Source organism: Alligator sinensis, unplaced genomic scaffold (assembly GCF_000455745.1).
Source record: "Alligator sinensis unplaced genomic scaffold, ASM45574v1 scaffold353_1, whole genome shotgun sequence".
NCBI lineage: Eukaryota > Metazoa > Chordata > Crocodylia > Alligatoridae > Alligator > Alligator sinensis.
Window position 1 is genome coordinate 1,423,036 of NW_005842075.1, and position 8,494 is coordinate 1,431,529.

General features: G+C 46.6%; 1 long non-coding RNA gene across 1 annotated transcript in view; it reads right to left on the reverse strand.

The window, feature by feature from the left end:
- Positions 1 to 5,994: 5,994 nt before the first annotated feature.
- LOC112550298 overlaps positions 5,995 to 8,494 on the reverse strand; it is a 22,935-nt gene continuing 20,435 nt past the window's right edge. Inside the window, exons 2-3 of the long non-coding RNA XR_003094063.1 lie at positions 7,890 to 7,967; positions 5,995 to 6,442 (exon numbers count right to left, since the gene is read on the reverse strand). This is a non-coding gene — a long non-coding RNA (uncharacterized LOC112550298). The remainder of the gene's footprint in view (positions 6,443 to 7,889; positions 7,968 to 8,494) is intronic.

Consider the following 8,494-nt stretch of genomic DNA (forward strand, 5'->3'; position numbering starts at 1 on the left):
TCTTGGTAGCTAGCTAGTCTCTCTTCTTCTGTGTTTTCCCTGACAGTGTGTCATCACTGTGCACTGCAGGAAAGCATAACATATATTACAGACACACACACATTTTGCAGCACACCAAGCATTATGAAGCGTGCTGGAAAGGCAGATGCCAAGTCTTCTGGCAGGGGAGGGACAGGGGGAAGAGGGAGAGCTGCAAGTCCCTCCTCCCCTGGAAAACATAGACACATCCTCTTTCCTGGCAGCAATGAGTCTTCTTTACTATTCATTCCATCCAGGAAGAACATACACATCAACTGCAGATGCTTCCTCAGCCTGATGAAGGGTTTTTAAATCCAAAAGCTTGCTAAGATATATTTCTCCAACTATTCAGTAGGTCTAATAAAAGATATCAGATTGACCCAAAGAACTGTGTCTGCCTAAGTTCTTCGACCAACATGGCTACAACCTACATCCCTTAACACACACAAGTGATATGAGTTTTGCTTTCAACAGTTTGAGAGGCACTTTCACAGAAACTGCTGCACCTATCTCCTTGAAACTTGGAAGGATTCATGTCCTTAGAAGGGGATACCATCTCTGCTGTTTTCATCTGAATCTGCAAAAAAATGACAAAGTTATAGGTATTTTAGTGATTCCTCATCATAGCCTATGGCTAAATTTCTGAATCAACGTTGAATCTCCAAATCCGATTTGGCCAAATTGAATCAGGACAGTGACTCGAATCACCGAATCAAATAAATGTCCCTCTAAATCGGTCAAATCTGAATCTGAGTCGAATACTTGCCACTTTGTGCAGACCTACTGGTTGGTGGATCTCTTTCTTGACATGTCTCAGCAAATGAACATTGGAAGATTTGCTCAAATGCATGAAAAACTGCATCATTGCTTCCCCACTACATGGTCGGCCTTCCAACCCTCCCTAATGACATATCAATTTATTGTGATTTTCCAATCAAAATAACATTTCAGTGTGGTGGACTTACCAAATTGGCCCAGCTCAAACAGGCTCGGAAAATCTTCATTTTGATTGGTGGAGCCCATCCACCAATCAGGTAAGGGCTGTGTGGGGCTGACTATGTCCCTTACCCAGAGAGGGTAGGCAAAGAGCCTCCCAGACCTGATTGAAGCCTGCATCCTGCAGGTCCAGCAAGCCTTCAGAGGTGGAGCCTCCAGAATGAATAAAATGAGTGGCATGCCCAGCACGCGGCGGATGCATCAGGGGACAAAGAAGCAGGCAGGGCTAAGAAGAGCTAGGGAGAGCTGCCTAGTGGGAGGAAGCGGTAGCCCAAAAGAGCCCTGGAGGACCCCCCTCAGCAGGACTGGAGCAACAAGTGGCTTTGGCTACAGCCCCAGAGGTGCACAGAGTGGTGCACAGGGCAGACTGGGAGTTTCCTGGACACCTGGTACACACGGCAGTGCACAGAGCTACCACACCCTGGGAGCCACATGTGGCGGCTCGGGTCTGCTACCCTCTGTGTGTGGCCAAGGAGTCAGTGCACACAGTGGTGCATGGCGTCCCAAACCATGGGAGTGGCTCCAGGCTATTTGTGTTTGAAATCCCTCCCCTGACATAAGGCCAGGCACCCAGGAGGCACCAGTGGGGTACGGCAGAGCTCTGGTGGTCTGGGTCTTGGGGCCTGCACAAGGCAGCCTGAGCCCCAGTGGAAGACAGAAGACAAGGCCTGGGTGTTGGGACCCACATGAGGCGGCCCAAACCCCAACGAAGTACAGAAGGCAGGGCCCTGGGTGGCCCTGAGAAGGCACCCGCAGCTCTGGGAACCCCTCCCGGCCTGCTTCCTGGATCCATGAGTACCCAAGGAATGGTTCCCCACAGGGGAGAAAGCCCTGAAAGGGGGTCCTGAAGGATCAGGGGCCAGGTGAGCCCACCTGGGGCTGAGGAGGTACTGGGACCCTCCTCCCCCTAGGAGGGTGCCAGGGTTTGGCACCCTAGGGGAAGGGCCAGTAGCCTCAGCCATATGGGTACCTGGAAGGGGAAAGACTTGCACCTCCTATTTTGTAGAGAGATAGATCGATTGTTATTCTCCAATGTAACCTGGGTTATGTCAGCAAGTTGAGGCTTATCTGTATCTAATTGTTGTTGTTCTTGCCTGAGCTTGCCTGTTGATTCTTGTTTATCTGCTATACTTATCTGTTGTTGTTATAAATATTTACCAATACTTTCTTATAAATCTGTAAATATCTGTATCAGTTGGATATTAATAGCTATCTTTTATGGTTCCCTGTAAACATTAATACATTTGTGTATAGTTAAGCTATTCCTGGTCCTGGCCTGACTCTATAGGGAATACAGGGAACTAGCCGATATTTTACAGATCCCTCTCACAGCACTTCTGCCTAGCTACCTATCTCTTCTATTTGGAAGGGGGAGCACATAGTTGGGTGCACCCAGGTTACATCAGTTTATTGTGATTTTCCAACAGAAATAATAAACTCATCCCATGAGAAACTGCTTCCCCACTTGACTACCAACGGCACTCTTTGTCCCCCCACCCCCACCTCCGGCTGGTGGGTCTCCTTCCTGACATGGCTCAACATTGGAAGATTTGCTCAAATGCATGAAAAACTGCATCATTGCTTCCCCACTACATGGTGTGCCTTTAAACCCTCCCTAATCACATTTCCATTTATTGTGAGTTTCCAGTCCAAGTAACATTTCAATCAATTGTGATTTTCCAATCAAAATAACATTTCCATTTATCGTGATTTTCCAATCAAAATAACATTGCAATCTTAGCACCCACCACAGTGCTTAGGCAAAGGCCCTCCCTCCTGCTTGCCTGCTGCCTGGCTTGGTGTGTCTCAGCAACCAGCATTGTGGTTAGCACCCAGCATGGCCTGTAATTTTGAAATGGAAATCAAGTAAAATTTCAATTTATTGTCATTTACTAATGGAAAAATCTGAAGGCGGGGGGAGCACATACAGGACTGCTGGCGGTGGTACAGGCATGACCACTAGCAGAGGGGAGTAAACAATCAGTAACTGCTTGGGCAAAGGCCTTCCCTCCCTCTTCCCCATTTGTATCTTCATTTCAGAATTAAGATATCCCACCACATTCTGAGAGTCCCCTAGAAAACTGCATCATTACTTCACCACTTAACTACTAATGGCACTCTCCCCCTGGCTGGTGGGTCTCCTTCCTTCTGCCTACTGGCCATGTCTCAGCAAATGAACAAGCCCTCCACATTGGGAGATTTCTTTAAATGCTCAATAGTAGAGGGTAGTAAACAATCAGTCATTTACAATATGGGTTGCTTCTCCACTTAAGTGCTAGGGTAGCAAACAGTTTGATTTCATGTGATTCACCAAGTGAAATAGCATTTTGATTTATTGTGACTGATCAATCAAAAATCTGTCAATTTATACTTAGTCCTGCTTGGTCTCAGGGCCAGGGCCTGGGCCTGCCTGCTTCGAGGTCAGGTGAGGGAGGTCCCACCTTTTCTCATATACATACATGCATGAATAACATTTCAAATCATTGTGATTCACCAAGCAAAATAGCATTTCAATTTAATTAAGCTATTTTTGCTGCACTTGCGAAAGTATTCACCTGATACTGGCTCATTGAATGAAAATGTTATTGGCTTGTTCACATCCCTTTCCACCTATTGCTTGGGATCCCCGTGCTTGGCACCCCACCCTGTGTTATTCTTTGTCTCTGCCCTGTAGGAGTGGTTGGGTTCTCACTGTGAATACTTGGATTCATACAAATATAACTCACTCATGGTTTTACTAATGCAAAGGAAAATAAAACATTAAAGTATTGTTATGTAAAAGAGAATGAATCATCTGACTCCTGTTTTTTGGGAAACTATTTGCAAAGCCTGAGCACCAACTGAGGAGCTATTTGCAAAACAGCACCAACCAGCAGAGCAGCAGCATCAGGCAGGTGAGTTTTGCCTTTGTAGTATAGAGGTGGATTAATATTAAAATGAATATTCCTTGGGTACCGGGGATTCCACCCAATGGGAGCCCCGAGGACACTGCTCCACCTACACTGCATGTTGGGGGAGCAGGGGAGGAGGGGGAGAACCACACAGGGGTGGAGGGTGTTTTGGAGGTGATGCAAAAAACCAAAGCCAACCATTACACAGAAGAGTCGCTAATTGCCCTCATTCAAATGTTTAGGAAGGCTCTCCGGTGCCTGGCCAAGTACTGCCGCTAGCCACTTTTTCTTGTCTGTTGGGTTCTGGGATGAATGGGGAGGGTGGGTCTTTCTTGCAAACAGGTGCTGCACCCTCAGAGAAAAAGGCTTACCAGGATGACTGTACATTGGGATTGGGGGTAAAACAATCATTGGACCTCCTAGAACAGTCGACCCTGTGACTGTTTCCAGTAATGCCATCACTCCATAAATGCCCCCGAGCAAAGGACCCCACGCTGAGGTGGGCAGGAGTTGTCATCACCTCTCCCAACTCACCTACCCCAAACTGCACAGACTGCCATGCATGTATGCCAATCTGCCTTTGAAAGAAAACATGCCACACACATAAAACACAATTTCAAATCTTTATTTAATAAAATGCAGTGCATTTACATGATTTTTTAATCAAAAAGGCATAATTAAAAAAAGATTTAAATAGTAAATAAATTTAAGAAAAAAAATTTTAAATAGAAAAATAGACAAAAAGTAGAGAAAAAAGTCAGGATTTTCCTCCCCGGCATCTATACAGCATTGTTTATTAAAACACTGTCTATACACTAGTATCTATATACACTATATAGCTATACAATATCTATACATTATTTAACTATACACTATTTTCTATAAGACACTATACAGTATACACTACTTATTACCTACACTATACACTATAACAATTACACTGTTACTAACTAACTTGCTTCTACTGGTGGATTCTTGATGCTTTTCCCTTATTGATTCTTTTTTATTTCTGATCTTGAAAGTCTTCTGCAGGGAGAGGAAGAAAGAAGAAGAGGACAGGGTTTTGGAACACAGTCCAAACACTGCCCCTTTGGCCCTTAACCCTCCCCCCACCCCCTGCACAAGATTGGTGGGACATTTCTGATATTACCTCTATATTACCCGAGATGCTGCATATCCTGGGGAGTGGGTCTGGCATGTAGCATCTGCCTGCACTATTCCTCGTGTTTCTGGAATGAATGGCAATGTCAATTATAAGAAATATTGAAGTGTTAAGTAGAAGTGCCATACTCCAAATGTAAGTCCAAGTTGCAAACTTACCATGCCACTGGCAGCAGTGATGCCACTCTGCTCATCAACAGCTTGGAACATCATGGTGGACACCATGGTGGGTGCAGCAGGTGGAGGGTGCAGGGGTGGGGGCACAGGTGTTGGGGGGAGCACATACAGGACTGCTGGTGGTGGTACAGGCACAACCACTAGCAGAGTGTAGTAAAAAACAGTACTTGGCAATACAGGTTGCTCCTCCATTTCTTTCTTTCTCTGTATTAAGTATTCTCTGCTAGGGTAACTACTAGAGACGCGCCCCCGCCCCACACACACACACACACATACCCCGTGCCCTTGCTGCCTAAAGTTAGGTGTGGGTGCAGGGGGAGGGAGGGATGATAAGGAGTCACAAAAAAAAAGAAAAAAATAACAGGAGCAAATAATAGCGGCACCTTCTGACCAAAGGCCTGAACTACAGAAATAGCACATCGCCACCTGGTGGCAAAAGAAAGTAATTACAGGTCTTTGAGTCAGTTGGTGTTTGCATGCCATGAATCCATAGATACGACAACATAATTGGCAGTGACACAAACTAAACTATGTCTGAGCACTTTTAGTTTAACGTGCCAGAAAGACTTTTTAAAAAGTGGGAAATCCTGCTTGTGCAAACAAAAATGCAGTTGCAGCAACATAAACAGGAATTGTGCATCGTGTACATAGGCCCATACAGTACTGAATATATCCTGAGGGAGCAGTGATGAGACAAAGGCGTTAACCAGGATGGCGCAAGTATGAAAACTTACAATATTTTTTAAGGTAACTCATAATTGCCTTTATGTACTTGAAGCAGTAAATACAAATATTCCAAGTCAGTGATTCTCCAGAATTTAATGTGGCCAACGGGGATACTGCTATCAACTGTTGGCCTTCCCAACCTCCCAATACCAATCTCACACCTCTCTTGTGACAACTGAAGTGCTGGTCAAATGGAAAATTAATATTGAGATTGTATTAATGAGACAAGAGGGAAAATAATATGACATGGCCTTTTTTGGGTCCCTTCTGCTTCGTTTTGTAAGTCTTGCTGTCATTGCTTTTCCCTGGGTATCAGGATCTATTTTTACTAACACTGAAACTCCTCTGCTTGACTGAAGCCACCACAGTTTTAAACTCTCCAAGTCACTTTGCAGTTCAGGCATGTCCTTCTGTTTGTTCAGTCAGTCCAATTCAATATCATAAAGCTGATCACAGTTGACTTTACAGCAAACCTGTGGTAAAGAAAAGCATTAAGCAGTATGCATAAAAAAGATTATCGTTAGGAAACCAGGACCTAGGTGGTCCTGCCTAGTGGTTAGGCATCTGAAGCACTGGTGCAGTCCCAATTAGTTCCTCAGGGAGCTAGGGGTACAAAAGAGTTTAGTGCAGGGGTCGGCAGCATTTTTGGGCAGAGTGCTAAAAACATCCATAACCCCAACCTGCAAGATGCTGGCATGCCAGGAGCAGGTCAGGAGTGAGGGAGCAGCAAGGGACCAATCCTTGTTGTGTCATGGCAGCTCTGGCCCCTTCCCCACCACCTGCCCTGAGGTGCATGTGCCTACCATGAAGCCCAGGCTGCTTACAGTGGAAAGGCTGCAAGCAGCTACACTGGGGTTCATAGAGGCCTGGCCCTGCTCATTGCCGGTGGCAGGTGCACATGCGCCTCAAGGCAAACAGCGGGGAAAGGGCCAAGGTTGCACTGCCACAACAAATATCAGGCCCCTCTTAGTTCCCCTACCATGCACATGCCGGGCAAAATGCCTTTGCATGCCATGCTCTAGCATGTGCTGGAGGTTGTCTGCCCCAGTCTAGCATCAGAATTGGATTCAGGAGCCAGAAACAAAGTCAAAGCAAGCTATAGCCAGAGAATTAACCAGGATCAGGAGTCAAAGGCCAGAGCCGAAGGTCAAACCAGAATCAAGAGAAAAGAACCAGAATCAGGGAATGCCAAGGGTTTTACCACAATTGGAAGCTGGCTCTTCAGTCAGTCAGAGCAAGGAATCAGAACAGGAAAACCAACAAGGAAGCACACAGATGGTCAGGAGCAAGGACCTTCACCTTTACCCAGACAAGGAGACAGCAGACTGGGCCTGGCTTTTAAGGGCTGGAGTGGGTGGGGTCTGCAGCCTGTTGGGTCAAGTGACTGCCTGTCTGGAATGCCTCACTCAGCCCAGCTGGGACCAGGGTACTGCTCTGGGCTTGCTACAGGTAGCACTTGTTCTGGCCATGACTTGCCCTGTTTTCTTGATTGGGACCAGCTGGGCACAGGGTTCTGGCCTGGCCCCTTATAATGTATTTATTTTCCTTTTCAGAATCCCAGACTAAGCTATGATTACTAGAAAACATCACTGCCCATGGACCATCATTTAGAACTGCCTATAAGCTGCATGTGGTTATATCAATGTGGCAGGCTTATGCCCTGTTCAGCACCACACAGCTAGAAGAGGGCTCATGGATTAGTCTGGTGCTGAAAATTCCTGCGGGTAAAAGGAGCTTGCCAGCCAAAATGTAGGCAACCGTGGGGAGAGGGGGAAGGAGCACCAGCTATGCCACCAGATGTTATCTCCATAGTTGGAATGGAATTTGCCTTACCCACAGAGACCTGTTGCTGGGTAAGGTAGCAGGAGCTCAGACAGTGGCTGGACCACCCCCAGAGCCAGTGCCAAAGCACGTGCTTACCTGCTGTGCTGAAGCCGAAGGCCCTTCCTGGGGTAGGAAGCCCAGGCAAACCACAGGATGCAGTGGATGATTAGCTGCCTAGGCGACAGAAACCAGGTATCAGCATGGGAGTCGCAACAGATAGGTTAAAGTGTGTGAACCTGACCTTGACCTCACCCACTCATCACTTCACCAACAGGGACACACAGGTCAGCCAGGACAGGAAGAGGGCAGCCCAAGGGTTATCGGTGGGACCTGCTGCAGGGAAGAACCCGCCTAGGGACCCTTTGATTCTGTTCACAGTGTTTGAGTGGTTATGGGCCCAAAATTCCCTGGCAAGGAGGTATCAGGGTCACAAGGGTCAGGCGGGCATGAGTAAATACCCCACAGGCTACTGTAAAACATGGCCAGGCACGAGCTGGCTCAGAATGTCAGTTCTTCCAAGATTTACACACAATGTGGGACCATGTGAAAACCATGCAAATTGTGCCACATGAAGCTCAGAATGCTGAAGAAAAGCACTGGACGTGGTAAGCATCACTGCCTTGCTTGCCCACATCATTCGAGCAGTTTCAGTTCTAGAATTGTTAAATTGACAGTTTATCAGTCACAGAAGCCATAACCAC